The sequence below is a fragment of the Mesoplodon mirus genome, assembly GCF_964341445.2.
Source record: "Mesoplodon mirus genome assembly, chromosome: 18".
In the NCBI taxonomy this organism is placed as follows: Eukaryota; Metazoa; Chordata; class Mammalia; order Artiodactyla; family Ziphiidae; genus Mesoplodon; species Mesoplodon mirus.
In genome coordinates, this window is record NC_138994.1 from 52,727,369 (window position 1) to 52,742,289 (window position 14,921).

The 14,921-nt window shown below is 42.5% G+C and overlaps 1 protein-coding gene and 1 pseudogene across 10 annotated transcripts in view; both read right to left on the minus strand.

Moving 5' to 3' along the window:
* EFCAB5 (EF-hand calcium binding domain 5) overlaps positions 1-14,921 on the minus strand; it is a 123,059-nt gene that overhangs the window by 106,152 nt on the left and 1,986 nt on the right. For 7 of the 9 annotated variants that reach the window (XM_082604545.1, XM_082604547.1, XM_082604542.1 and 4 more), the window contains exon 1: positions 14,674-14,756. The exons of the other annotated variants lie outside the window; for them this stretch is intronic. The gene's annotated coding sequence lies outside the window, so the exon portion shown is untranslated. Of the gene's footprint in view, positions 1-14,673; positions 14,757-14,921 lie in introns of those variants that run through there. 9 annotated transcript variants of the gene reach the window in all.
* On the minus strand, positions 5,857-14,725 carry LOC309793787 (elongation factor 1-alpha 1-like; annotated as a pseudogene). Its single transcript, XR_014296226.1, has 2 exons — positions 14,674-14,725; positions 5,857-7,383 (listed from the first exon to the last, which is right to left on the minus strand). The product of XR_014296226.1 is annotated as an elongation factor 1-alpha 1-like (transcript).

Here is a 14,921-nt window from a genome sequence, read left to right on the forward strand (position 1 = left end):
ACAAGATGTGATGAAATCGGTGTTTTTAAAAAGCTGACTCTGCTGGCAAAGACTGGAAGTGTGAAAGAGTGGGGAAGGATAGAATGAAGGTAAATTTTGTACCTTAAATGTTGCACCTGAGATGAATGCCCCTGACTGTAGTCTACTTCCCTACTCCCTTACCATTGTTTCCACCCAAATAAACTTGCACTCAACTCCTTGGACCAGGGTCTGTTCTGAGGGAACCCAAACTATTTACAACAGATAGAATGATCAGGACTGGGGGCATAATTAGATCTAAGGAGTGAAAGAGGGGTAGTTAAGGCTCACTGAGCGTTTTTTAATATTTAGAAGGCTGAATGGATGATGATGCCATTAAGTGAAATAAGGAAAGGAGAGAAAAACAGGTTTGAGGAATGATATGAGTTTGAGTTTGGAAGTATTACATTTAAGACACCTGCTTGATAGCATTTTAAAAAATATTTATTTATTTGGGGCTTCCCTGGTGGCGCAGTGGTTGAGAATCTGCCTGCCGATGCAGGGCACACGGGTTCGTGCCCTGGACCGGGAAGATCCCACATGCCGCGGAGCGGCTGGGCCCGTGAGCCATGGCCGCTGAGCCTGCGCGTCCGGAGCCTGTGCTCCGCAACGGGAGAGGCCACAACAATGAGAAGCCCGCGTACTGCAAAAAAAAAAAAAAAAAAAAATTTATTTATTTGGCTGCATCGGGTCTTAGTTGCGGCATGCGGGATATTTAGTTGCGGCATTCCAACTCTTAGTTGTGGCATGTGGGAACTAGTTCCCTGACCAGGGATCGAACCCAGGCCCCCTGCATTGGGAGCGTGGAGTCTTAGCCACTGGACCACCAGGGAAGTCCCAATAGCATCTTGATTAGTAAGACCGTCAGTCATATGTGAAACAGTAGCCAATTATCCTTGAGGAAGGAGTTTCCCAGTATGAGAGAAATCATATATCGTTCTGATTTCTGAGACTCATAGAGGATAAGAAATGTCATTTAACTGGATTTCTTGTGAGTCTTGAACCCCTGGGTATTGATAGAAAGATACATTTGTAGGAGGATGCTAGTGGGGCTCACCCAATAATAGCTAAGAGAAGGGAAAAAAAGGCTGAAAATAAACCCTTGTTGATGAACACTTACAAGTAGGGCTAAGAAAGAAGAGCCAGTGAAAGATACTGATAACTGCTGAGAATGGCAGGAGACTCCTGCAGCTGTGCACCTGCACATTGCTGGCCTGACTCCCACTACCAGCCGCTACAGCCGTGCACATGCCCACAGCAAGCCCCTATGGCCCCACAAGTGTACACCAACAGCCAAGGCACCCATAGCTGCTGGAGGGCCTGGATTCAATGTGGACACCTGTCACTGGCTTGCATGGCTCTGCTTACCTGCAGTTAACCCTACAGTTGTGTACCTGCAAGACACCAGCCTCAGCTCCCATCACTGGCCACCACTGCCCAGCATGTGCCTTCAGCTAGCCCCATTGTCACTCAAGGACACACTGACAGCCAGGGCCACTGCAGCTGCTTGTGCACCCCCAGTTGGCCCCAGCCCCTGCCACTGTGCCCCTGCAGCCAGTCCCCACAACTAGCCCTGCAGCCAAGCGTGTGCATATCACTGGCTCCGGACACCACCACTGCCTGGCCTGATCCCTAGACACTGGACTGGAAGTACTGCTAAAGACTCCAACAGCCCTTGAAGCCACTGTGGACTGCCTACAGCTCTCACCAAAGAGTATGCAGTTGTTGACGTCATGGACCCCAGCTGCTGAGCCAACAAGACATCACGTCCCTCCCCATCATTCGGAGATGTTACATGCCCTCACACTTTGCACCCTGCACCACTGGATCTAGGGTCACAGCATGTTCCAGCACATGCCTGCCCGCAGATGAAAGTCTTTCCATACCAAAGTCTGTCCATAAAGTCTGAAAGAGGTAACTGCTTCTTCAAATGCACAGATACCTACAAAAACTACAGGGATCACAAAACATAGGAGGAACATGACACTACCAAAGGAACACAGTAAACTTCCAGTAATGGGAAGTGGAGACTCACATATTGCTTGCTAAAGAATTCAAAATAATTGTTCTAAAGATGCTCAGAGAGCTACAAGAGAACACAGGTAAACAATTTAATGAAATAAGGGAAATGATACAAGAATGAAATGATAAGTTCCACAAAGAGAAAACAAAAAAAGAGAACCAAACAGAAATTTTGGAGCTGAAGAATACAATGACTGAAATGAATAATTCAGTAGAGAGATTCAATACAAGACTAAAGCAAGCAGAAGAAAGAATCGGTAAACTCAAACACAGATCATTTGAAAAGATTCAGCTGGTGAAGACAAAAAGAAAAAAATGAAGGGGAATGAAGAAAGCCTGTGGGACTTCTGGGACACCATTAAGAGAAACAATCTGTACAATATGAGAGTCTGACGAAGGGGAGAAAGGGGCAGAAAGCTTTTTGAAAAATTATGTCTGACCTATACCACCAGCCTGCCATGAAACTACAGTGGTGTAAGTTTGACCTCTCCAATCAACTGCTGCTGTCTCAACTTCTCCAAGGGATTAGAACAGCTCATACTTCCATCTTCAAGTCTCCTTCCTGGTCCATTAACTTTCTTCTTATTATATACTAAATGTGTGTATGTGCAACCTCCACCATGCCCCCACAAATTAAGATGCAGAATCCTTAACAGCACCCCCCCCAAAATAATGTCTGAGAACTTCACATATCTGAAGAGAGATTTGGACATCCAAGCTCATGAAGCTCATAGGTCTGCAAACAAATTCAACTCAAAGAGATCTTCTCCAAGACACATTGTAATAAAACTGTCAAAATCAAAGACAAAGAGAAAATCTTGAAAGAAGCAATAGAAAAGAAGTTTGCCACTTACAAAGGAACCCCGTAAGACTATCAGAGGATTTCTCAGCAGAAACCTTACAGGCCAGGAGAGAGTAGGATGACCTATTCAAAGTGCTGAAAGGAAAAAAACCCCAAAAACCTGTCACCCAAGAATATTCTATCTGGCGAAGTGATCCTCAGAAATGAAAGAGAGAGGGACTTCCCTGGTGGTCCAGTGGTTAGGACTTTGCCTTCCAATGCAGGGGGGTGCAGGTTCGACCCCTGGTCGGGGAGCTAAGATCCTACATGTCTTGTGGCCAAAAAACCAAAACATAAAACAGAAGGAATATTGTAACAAATTCAATAAAGACTTTAAAAAAAGTGGTCCACATCAAAAAAATATTTTTAAAATTTAAATAAATAAGTAAAAAGAAATGAAAGAGAGATAAAATCTTTCCCACACAAATAAAAGCTGAGGGGAGCTCACCCCCACCAGAACTGTCTTACAAGAAATGCTAAAAGGTGTTCTTCAAGCTGAAATGAAAGGACACTAATTAGTAACATGAAAACACACTGGTAAGTGTAACTATACAGTCAAATTCGGAATATTCCAATACTGTAATATGGTGGTGTGTTAATCACTTACCTCTAGAATAAAGGTTAAGAACACAAGTATTAAAAATAACTATAGCTTTGCAAACAATAATTTGCTATTGGATATCCAATATAAAAAGATGTAAACTGTGGCATCAAAAATATAAGATGGGGGGAGGATATAAAAAGGTAGAGTTTTTGTATGTGATTGAAATTAAGTTGTCATCAGTTTAAAATAAACCATTGTATCTATAAGGTGTTTTACGTAAGCCTCATGGTAACCACAAAGCAATAACCTATAGTAGACGCACAAAAGATAAAGAGAATGGAATCAAAACATACCACTGCAGAAAATCATCAATTCACAAAGGAAGACAGTAAGACAGGAAGAAAGAAACAAAGGAATTACAAAACAGCCAGAAAACAATAAGATGACATTTAATTAGATGTTGATTAATAAAAGTTCTCACCTATCAATAAAATGGATTAAGTTCTCCATCTAAATGCATAGAGTGGCTGGATGGATAAAAAAACCAAGACCCAACTATATGCTGCTTATAAGAGACTCACATCAGCTTTAAGGATACACATAGGCTCAAAGTGAAGGGATGGAAAAAGATATTCCAGGCAAGTGAAAACCGAAAGAGAGCAGAGATAGCTATACTTACATCAGACAAAATAGACTTTAAGCCAAAAACTGTAAGAGACAAAGGAAGTCATTGTTTAATGATAAAAGAGTCAATAAATCAAGAATTATGGGTTGCAGAATTACAATATTAATTGAATTCAAATTCCAGCCAAGTTATTCATGTCAAAATTGAGGGACTGATTGGGAAAGAGTACCCTGAAATTTGGAATGGGGACATTTAGTTGGACTAGGAGACTGATAATCTCAAACTTCTGAGTCACTTTGAGCCTTTTTTGACAGTGAAAGCAGTTTGTCCTCTTGTATTTGTGAAGACTATCCTCTTAATTGAAAATTTTGTAATAATCTCATCTGGGGCAACTGCCTTGCAAGAGGATGCCCATTTTCCTCAAGACTCACCACAACCACCTCTTACTTATAGTAGATGCATAACTCAAATCAGGTCTTTTTATTTTCTCATTAAACTTTGTTTCAATGGGTCTCAAAATCCTGTGACAGATTTTTGGTCAAGTTGTTTCCATAAAAAAGTACTGGGGCCTCCCTGGTGGCGCAGTGGTTGAGAGTCCGCCTGCCGATGCAGGGGATACGGGTTCGTGCCCCGGTCTGGGAGGATCCCATATGCCGCGGAGCGGCTGGGCCCGTGAGCCATGGCCGCTGAGCCTGTGCGTCCGGAGCCTGTGCTCCGCAACGGGAGGGGCCACAACAGTGAGAGGCCCGCGTACAGCAAAAAAAAAAAAAAAAAAAAGTACTGATTTTAGGGCTTTCCTGATGGCTCAGTGGTTGAGAGTCCACCTGCTGATGCAGGGGACACAGGTTTGTGCCCCGGTCCGGGAAGATCCCACATGCCACGGAGCGGCTGGGCCCATGAGCCATGGCCGCTGAGCCTGTGTGTCCGGAGCCTGTGCTCCGAGACGGGAGAGGCCACAACAGTGAGAGGCCCGCATACCGCAAAAAAAAAAAAAAAAAAAAAAAAAAAAGTACTGATTTTAAAAGCTAACTTAAAACTGCCACACATATCACATAACCCAGCAATCCCACTCCTGGGCATATACCTGGAGAAAATAATAATTCAAAAAGATACATGCACCCCAGTGTTCATTGCAGCACTATTTATGATAGCCAGGACATGGAAGCAACTAAATGTCCATCAACAGAGGAATGGATACAGAAGATGTGGTACATATATACAATGGAATATTACTCAGCTATAAAAAAGAACAAAGTAATGCCATTTGCAGCAACATGGATGGACCTAGAGATTGTCATACTGAGTGAAGTAAGTCAGAAACAGAAAGACAAATATCATATAATATCACTTATATGTGGAATCTAAAAAAAGGGTACAAATGAACTTGTTTACAAAACAGAAGTAGAGTCACAGATGTAGAAAACAAACTTATGGTTACCAGGGAATGAGGGTGGGGAGGGATAAATTGGGAGATTGGGATTGACATATACACACTACGATATATAAAACTGATAACTAATAAGAACCTGCTGTATAGCACAGAGAACTCTACTCAATACTCTGTAATGACCTACATGGGAAAAGAATCTAAAAAAAAAGAGTGGATATAGGTATATGTATAACTGATTCACTGTGCTGTACACCTGAAACTAACACAACATTGTAAATGAACTATATTCCAATAAAAATTAAAAAATGAAAAATAAAATAAAATAAAGGAAAAACTGCCACACATAAAACAAATGGTTGACAAAATATTCTCCTTTCCTTCTGAAGGTTTTGTGATGCAGTCTTTTACTATTAAATGGCCAATTGAAGTGAACAGTCCTAAGACCGTTCTTCCACCACTGATTAAGACTGGGGTGGCAGGTATTGGGGATAACATTCATGTAGCCTTCTGAGCTTTCTGGGCAGACTTGATAACCTTGCCAGCTGCAGCTGCCTTTGCCCACTTTTTTTTTTTTTTTTTGTCCACTACTTTGATGACACCCACAGCAATCGTCTGTCTCATGTCATGAATAGCAAAATGACTCAGAGGAGGATAGTCAGAGAAGCTCTCAACACACGTGGGCTTGCCAGGAACTATATCAATGATGGCAGCATCAGCAGATTTCAAGAATTTGGGGCCACCTTCCAGCTTTTTCCCAGAACGATGATCAATCTTCTTCAGCTCAGCAAACTTGCAAGCAATGTGAGCTGTGTGACAATCCAGCACAGGTGCATATTCAGCACTGATTTGGCCTGGTTGGTTCAAGATAATCACCTGAGCTGTGAAGCCCACTGCCTCCATCGGTGGGTCATTTTTGCTGTCACCAGCCACACTGCCACAACAAACATCTTTGACAGACACGTTCTTGACACTGAAGCCCATATTGACCCCAGGAAGGGCTTCACTCAAAGCTTCGTGGTGCATTTCAATAGATTTCACTTCAGTTTTAACATTGACTGGAGCAAAGGTGACCACCATGCCCGGTTTGAGAACACCAGTCTCCACTCGACCCACAGGGACAATACCAATACCACCAATTTTGTAGACATACTGGAGTGGCACATGCAAAGGCTTGTCAGTCGGACATGCTGGTGGCAGGATGCAATCCAGAGCTTCAAGCAGCATGGTTCCACTGGCATTGTCATTTTTATGGGTGACTTTCTATCCCTTGAACCAAAGCAGGTTAGCACTTGGCTCCAGCATGGTGCCACCATTCCACCCAGGAACTGGCACAAATGTTACTGTGTCGGGGTGGTAGCCAACTTTCTGAATGTAGATGCTGACTTCCTAAACAATTTCGTCTCAGCTCTTCTGGCTGTAGAGTGGCTCAGTGGAATCCATTTTGTTAATGCCAGCAATTAGTTCTTTCACACTCAGAGTATAAGCCAGAAGAGCATACTCATGAGTCTGCCCATTCTTGGAGATACTTACTGGCTTCAAATTCATCAGTGCCAGCAGCATCAATCAGAACAGCACAATCAGCCTGAGATGCACCTGTAATCATGTTTTTGATAAAGTCTCTGTGTCCTGGGGCATCAATTATGGTCACATAGTACTTGCTGGTCTCGAATTTCCACAGGGAGATATCAATGGTGATAGCATACTCACATTCAGCTTTCAGTTTGTCCAAGATCCAGGCATACTTGAAGGAGCCCTTTCCCATCTCAGCAGCCTCCTTCTTGAACTTTTCGATGGTTCTTTTGTTGATCCCACCACATTTATAGATCAGATGGCCAGTAGTGGTAGACTTGCCCAGATCTACATGTCCACAGTGATGTTGATGTGAGGCTTCTCCTTTCCCATTGTGGCTTAGATTTAGTGGTAGTTTTCATGACACCTGTGTCCTGGTGGCAAACCCACTGCGAAAAAAGCTAAAATCAGATCTTAAAACGCTCCAGCAGGGCAAATACAAAGTCTAACCAAGTGGAAATAGATTTTATGGCAAAATATTTTCATTATTTTCTTGTTTAGTGGCAGAAGCCCAGGGAACAGACATGAGTATATTATAAGGGAGTTAAAGGAAGGAGCACAAAATATAATACTGGGTTGGCTGGAATTTATTGATATGGGTACCCGTATCAGAAATTAAGGATTTAATGTATTAGCACCTACAGCTGGAAGTGACACTCACTATGTACTTGGTAAGTTCACTGAAACTTGGACTCCATAGTGGCCTATGTTTAATTAAGTGGAGATACTGGAACTTTCCTGGATAATGTAAAAGGAATCCAAAGTCTTAGGGATATGGGAATGTTGGAGTAGATTTATCACATTTTGACTTGCATATCCACTCCCCACAAGTATATTCTCCAAGAGAACTTGGGGGGTGTCCCTTTACTAAAGCACTGAAAGATACATTAGTGAGTGGGAGTACTTATATCCTTGAAAAGCTCTATGTTGGCTTTCTTCTGTAGGAAATTCATGATGGGATGACCCATTTCAGGCAGCAGAAGCCAGATGTCAGTGTTTACCACCAAAGACAAGGCGGGCACATTTACCATAAAGAGAAGTAGAGATACAGTGGTAATCAGATTATTTTTGACATTCAGCTAAATGATTATGGTGGTGCCAGGATTAAAATAGATGGGCAGCCTAATAAAGTATTGATCATCTACACATAATATTTAAAAATCTATATATGATAGTCAAAAATATGACTTTAGTCACCATAGTGGAGAGTTCTGACCTCTCTCACCCAGTTTCCATAGCTGAGCCTCTTAATTGAAAGGGCAGGTTGGATCCCCTTAAGGAAGGATTCTGCAGCACTGCCATAGCATATACTGAAAATCTTCCTCCAAGTCTTCTCCACAGAGACCTTAGGCCATTTCCTAAAATGACTATGTAATGAGGAAAAAGATTAATATTCAGGTATTTCAGGGACTTCTAAACATTGGCATTAATTGGTGTTAATTTCTGGGGACCCAAATACATTCCACCAGTTGAAGTGGGGCCTGTATTGGACAGGTGAGAGATGCAGTCTTAACTGGTTTGTGTTTTGCTTTTTTAAATTTATTTATTTATTTTTGGCTGCATTGGGTCTTCATTGCTGCGCACGGGTTTTCTCTAGTTGTGAGCGGGGGCTACTCTTCCTTGTGGTGCACAGGCTTCTCGTTGTGGAGCACGGACTCCAGGTGTGCCGGCTTCAGTAGTTGTGGCGCACAGGCTTAGATTCTCCCCGGCATGAGGGATCTTCCTGGACCAGGGATCGAACCCATGTCCCCTGCATTGGCAGGCAGATTCTTAACTACTGTGCCGCCAGGGAAGTCCCCTTAACTCAAGTTTGAATCACAGTGGGCAGAGTAGGCCCATAGAACACTCAGCGGTGATTTCACCAGCTCCTGGATGTATAATTAGAATAGATACCTGGTAACTGGCAGAATTTCCATATTGGTTCTTTGATCCTGGAATAAGGACAATGAAAAGCCAAGTTGAAGCCCTTGGGAACTCCCTTTCCACCTCCCCCATACACCAGAAGAGTAAACAAAAATTATTGCTTCCTTGGGATGGCAGAATGGGGGATTACAGAGATTAGTGACACCAATAAAGGTTTAAAAGAAGCAGGAGTAGGGCTTCCCTGGTGGCGCGTGGTTGAGAGTCTGCCTGCCGATGCAGGGGACATGGGTTCATGCCCCAGTCCGGGGCAGCTGCGGAGCGGCTGGGCCCGTGAGCCATGGCCGCTGAGCCTGTGCGTCTGGAGCCTGCGCGTCTGGAGCCTGTGCTCTGCAACAGGAGAGGCCACAACAGTGAGAGGCCCGCATATCGAAAAAAAAGAAGCAGGAGTGATGAAATCTATCTCTCGCCAATTTAATTCACCTGTTAGGCCTGTGAAGAAGGCAGATGGATCTTGGAGAATGAGTGTGGTTGATTATAAATTTAATCAGGTGATGCCTCCAACTGCAGCTGCTCTTCCATATGTAGTAACTTTACTGGAGCAAATCAACACAGCCCGTGCCAATTGGTATGCAGGTAGTGATCCAGCAAATGCTTATTTCTCCATACAAATTGGCAAGAAACACCAGAAGCAATTTGCTTTTACTTGGCAGGGCCAACAATATAACTTCACAGTCTTGCCCCATGGCTACATCAATTTTCCTGCTCTCTGCCATAATATAGTCCACAGAGATACTGAGCATCTTCACCTTCCAATCAGCATTAAGTTGGTCCAGTACATTGATGACATTATGCTGATTGGATCGGGGAGCAAAAGGAGCGAGGTCTTCAACTGTCTTCATGAAATATATGCAAAACCAGCGGATGGAAGATAAATTCCACTTCTGGTATCAATTTCTACATCAGCCAAGTGCCAGTTACTAAATTATTTTCTCAGCTCCAAATTCACCCTTTTGTACTCTTCTTTCATGCTGGAGCTGGAGTACGAAAACCACATTATTTTGCCTTGCCAGCTGGCTCTGTTAAGCTCTGCTAATTGGGGGCATCAGATGGAGACCACAAGGCTGAGGAAGGACAAGAGACTTGTTCCTTCCTGTCTACCTCATGACTGCTTCCTGTGGTGTTTTGGTTCCAGTGTGCTTCACTCCAGCTATGCTTCTTTAACCTGGTAGCAGCAGCTGAATCCAGTTTGCAGTTTTTCTACAGTTTTGTAGTTTTCATTGACATCAGCCAGCCAGTGTTCCTGCTGCAGAGGTCTGGGCCCCAGACTGCTGGGTCCCATGGAGCACCCCATCTAAGCTCAGAGACACCAACGGCAGCTAGGCAGTGTCTTCTTCTCAGAGACCTGAGTTTCAGCTCTGTGGGGTCACTCCTCCAAGTTTGTAATTTTTTCCCTTTAATTCCTTTGTTTAGGTTGTTTTTCAGCCCTAAAGGTAATAAAAACAGTTGCTACCTCTGTCACACCTTAGATTTCTCTTTTCAGTTTTTCATTCACCTACTTAACTTCATACCTAGTTAACAATTCTTGTTAAATTATCTGTTCAAATAACTGGTGTGAATTTTATCTCCTATCTGGACACTGACTATCAATAAAGTTAGTATAAGATTATTAAAATTTAAGAAAAATTACAACCAGGTAGAGGCAATACATGACTCAATCATACTCCACTCACTCTTAGCTATTTTATATTCTATCTCTATATATTTCTACTTGTTTTATTATTCGTAACTAGTCATTTCAAATGTAAGGGGTTGGATTATAACGAATGATTTCCCCCCCACACATTTTAACAAGCTTAGCTATACAGTCTTTTAAGTGACATACTTCATTTGGTCTGTGATCAATGAGTTACAGACGTACTGCAAGATAGTTATCTATTCAGCGCTAGGAGTGGCCTGAAAGGACTATGGTGGTTGGTGCCTCTACATAATTCACCCCTGGCCAGAAGCAGTTTGACTTAAGGATTCTCAAGGAGTAACCCAAAGAATCAGAGTCTGATGATCTGTCCTAGTGTGCCCCATGGTCCCACAGGAGGCAAGCACAATGGAGGATTTGCTTTATTAAAGCAAATATCCTCTAATAAAGAAGCAAAGCCAAGGAATGTTCCATCTCCAAGACATCACTTTCAGAGGCCAGTTGCAGTGTGTATTGCTGCTCATCATAAACATTGAACCTTGGAGCTGCTGGAGGAGTGCATGCTCCAGGTACTCAAGGAGCAGGACTCAGAGCCTAAGGTGTGGCCAGGAAAGGCAGGGAAGTCTGCCAGATACTCCTCATGGACTCAGCTCTTAATCTCTCTTCATATATATTGAATTCTTCCCTTTGTTTATGGCTGATGTGCCCTTTTAGTTACATCCAAGTTAGCTGCAGAATTATTGCTCTCGTAACACAGTCCTACCCTGCAAACTGGAGTTTTGTTATTATTTTGTAAAATATATACTTAATACGAAAAAGTTTAAGTAGATTCTAAATCCAGTCATGCTATCATAACATATTACCACATTACATTTTCTAGTGGGAAAAAAGTAAGAGCGACTGGAGTCACACATAATTTATACTTGCAAATTTTGAATAGTTGTGAAAATTATTTTAAATTTATCACCTACTTGTATGAACTAAATTCGCATCAATAATGACTACTAATTGATCACTGTTAAACTGTCTTGTTCAGAAATTACATGCAGTCATTTCAGTCATAAAACCCTACATAGAAAATGTCATGTTTATAAAGGCAATCTCGGGTTTTTCATTAAATTTTTGAGACTTTATTTGGAAGCTTATATAAATTCAATATTTAATATCACCCTTAAATATGTTTATTTTTCTCATTATAATTATAAAAAGAAAATAACTTTTTTCACCAAGCCCCATATTGTTGCCTCCAAATCCCCTCTAATTTATCCCAGTGTGCTGAACAATATCATTTCTATGGATGTCATGATATGAAAAAAGGTTGAGAAGCACTGCTTTAACCTTTAAACCAGGATTCTTAACCTGGGACTCCTTAATGGATTTCAGTGTGTGTGTGAAATATGTAAATATATCTTTCTGGAGAGATGGCTAACCGTTTTCATCAGGTTCTCAAAGCTTAAGAACCAGCTGATCTCAGAAATTTCAAAAGCTCCCTTATAATTTCACCTTGAAGAAGTGATAACACCAGTTAAGGGTTAAATGAACTCCAATGGCACAAGGAAGCCTCCATTATCACAGGTGGGAAGAAGAAAGGTGCTCTAAATAGAGCTAGGAGAACTTTTCTCTTTGGCTCCCTCTTTTGGGAATCCTGCTCTTGGCCTCTTCTCGAATTCAGCTAGCATATTATGACACCTCTTCCCTCAGATCACCAGAAGACCAAGTAGGAAGCAGGGTGGAGCCCAGGAAAGAATGGGTGTAAATGGCACAGAGAGCATAGATTGCAAATGCTCACATGTGATCCAGATCAGTTCACAACGTGGCTATACTGGGATCTGTAGGCAAAGCCTGAAATCCAATATCATAAAGCGTACATTTATTTGCCCAGACCGTCTCTGTGTTTCTAAAGCACTTTGTACATATCTAGACTTCTCATATGTGTGTGTGTGTGTGTGTGTGTACTTCTGGGGCCTAGCAGAGGCGACTGAAGCAACAGTACCACTAAACCTTACTGTAATTGTTTGATGAGCTTTTTCCTGCTAACAAGCTATGAGGGGTAGATAGACTTTTGTTTTTAAAACAGTGACTAGTGTATAATACACCCTTGGTATTTTCTCAATTAATGGTGAATAAATCAATGAACATGCACCAACAATTTCCAAATCTTACTTTCCTTAAAAGGCATATGCCAGGAAGAGGTATTTCTCCTGTAAATAAATTAACTTTCTGTTACAAGCCTTATGTGAATTTGGGTACCTTACAATCCCAATTTTGACCAGGATTTTATCACCTCAGATGTGACGAATAATGATGTTCTATACCTACATACGAATGAGACATGTCTTGACCACTAATCTACTTCTCCTACTGTTAAGAAAAGGCATGGAATCATGTATTTTTCATTCTTTTTTATTACCTTTCTGCTTGATGCTATTTTCTACACACAGGATACACTCAGCAAAAGCTCACTGAACTTGGAACAAACTTATGAGAATAATAAAGTTATCTTAATTACATATGGGGCTTTACAGTTTATATTGCACTTTACATTTTTTTCTCATTTGATCACAGGAATCCTGTGAGTTAGAGCTCCGTTGCAGAAATGAAGAAACTAAAGCTCGAAAAGTTTAAGCCATTTGCTCAAGGTTTTACAGAGCTAGAACTAGAAGCCAGGTCTCTGATTCTTAGGGTAGTGCTCTTGCCCACTGTACAATTATCCTACACTGTAAGATTATCATCTTCCAAAAGAATTTAAGATTATGTTGCTACATAAAAGTAGATAATCAGCGTTGCTGTCCCTGAGTCAGTAAGAAAATTAACATATAAGTACCTTACTAAGACCTATTGATTTGAATAATACTTTTCTCTAGAATGATACTTTGGTTTATAAATCACGTTTCATTTATTTGCCTTCATTCAGCTTTCAGCTATGTATAATTCTTGCCTACGCATACAGCCTCCTGTTTGGTCTCCTAAGCTTTGGTTCAAAGTTCTTTCTTCTGAACTTTGTCTTCTCTTTTCCTGTTTACTAAGTAGCTCTGGGAAAAACACAGTCAGATTGTTTAATCTGTGAACCATACATCTTTGTTTAATTTTGTCTCGCAGGCACTCTTGACCACCACCAGGGGGCAAAAGCCTACCAGCTAGCTTCTCTGCAGTACATTCTACATAGGACTGTACAGTACAGGGACCCTCAGTGTCTGATTCTTGATGGAACCTCCCTGCTAATTATTTCAACCACAGGGCCCCAAGGAGACAACAAAGGCTCAGCACAGAGGGCTCTAGTGGCACTTAACCATAAAGCGGCCAGAAAGAGCTCACGACAGCTCCGTCAGTTTAAAAGAAGCAATAAGATCCAAGAGAGTCAGCGATAAGGCGGTGCGTTAATAACTGCAAACTCCTGAATGTGTGTGTTTTACAGCTTTGATATGTATGGTAGTATTTACCAGCACATCCACTCAAATTGAGAAACAGCTTTGTCAACTCTCTTGCCCTGTGTAATCAATCAATGGCATTTGCATAGTGCGATTCCCCCCCACCTTCAATCTTGATTTTTCATTACATTCTTGGCTTATGCTCAGCTGATGATTTATCTTTTAGAAAACGACTTCTTTAAAATATTTAATCGGCATTCCGCATGTGTCTATGAAATAATGAAATCTAAAGACGAAGGAGAGGAAACCCCTAGGAGCAAATCCTGTTTAGCCAAGAGAACTTCTTGCCAGCAGGAAGCAAATGGGAGGTAAATAGCAGGTTGGACCCTTCCAACTCCGTGAGCCCAGCTTTCTCGGCCTCCCAGGCTCGCTTGGCCGCTCTGCACCTCACGAATAATGAATGAGTCCTAAGACAGGGGCCAGGATAATAGAGGAAGCACGAGGGTACCATAAAGACTCCCGGGGTATAAAATTACAAATCTTTCTTACTTTCAAAAAGTCTCATCCTAAAACATAGAGTCGGAGACGGAAGGGTGGGAAAGCTCAGAAAAAGCCTCCCCGACAGCCGGGTCAAAGGGAGGGTCTCTAGCCCAGTAAGCCCCACCCACACTCAGAGAAAGCGTTTGAAACCCCGCGGCGCCCTTTCCCATCCGGAAACACGTTTGCCTCAGGATTTTTACCTCAGTTTCTTCTCACGAAGGTGGGTTAAGCTGTGCGCCCCACCTCAGAAAATGGTCGTCCTTCAGGAGTGGGGGCTCCAGCGACGCTCAGCTCCGAGACCCCGCCCCCCAACCCACTCCACAGCCCCCGGCGCAGCCAAACTGCGTGATTCCAGAGGCAAGGAGGAAACCCGGGAGGGGGCGGCGGCCCTTGGCGCACGCACCCGGCCGGCTTCCGGCAACTCAAGGGTTACGGCCAGGCGGCGGCG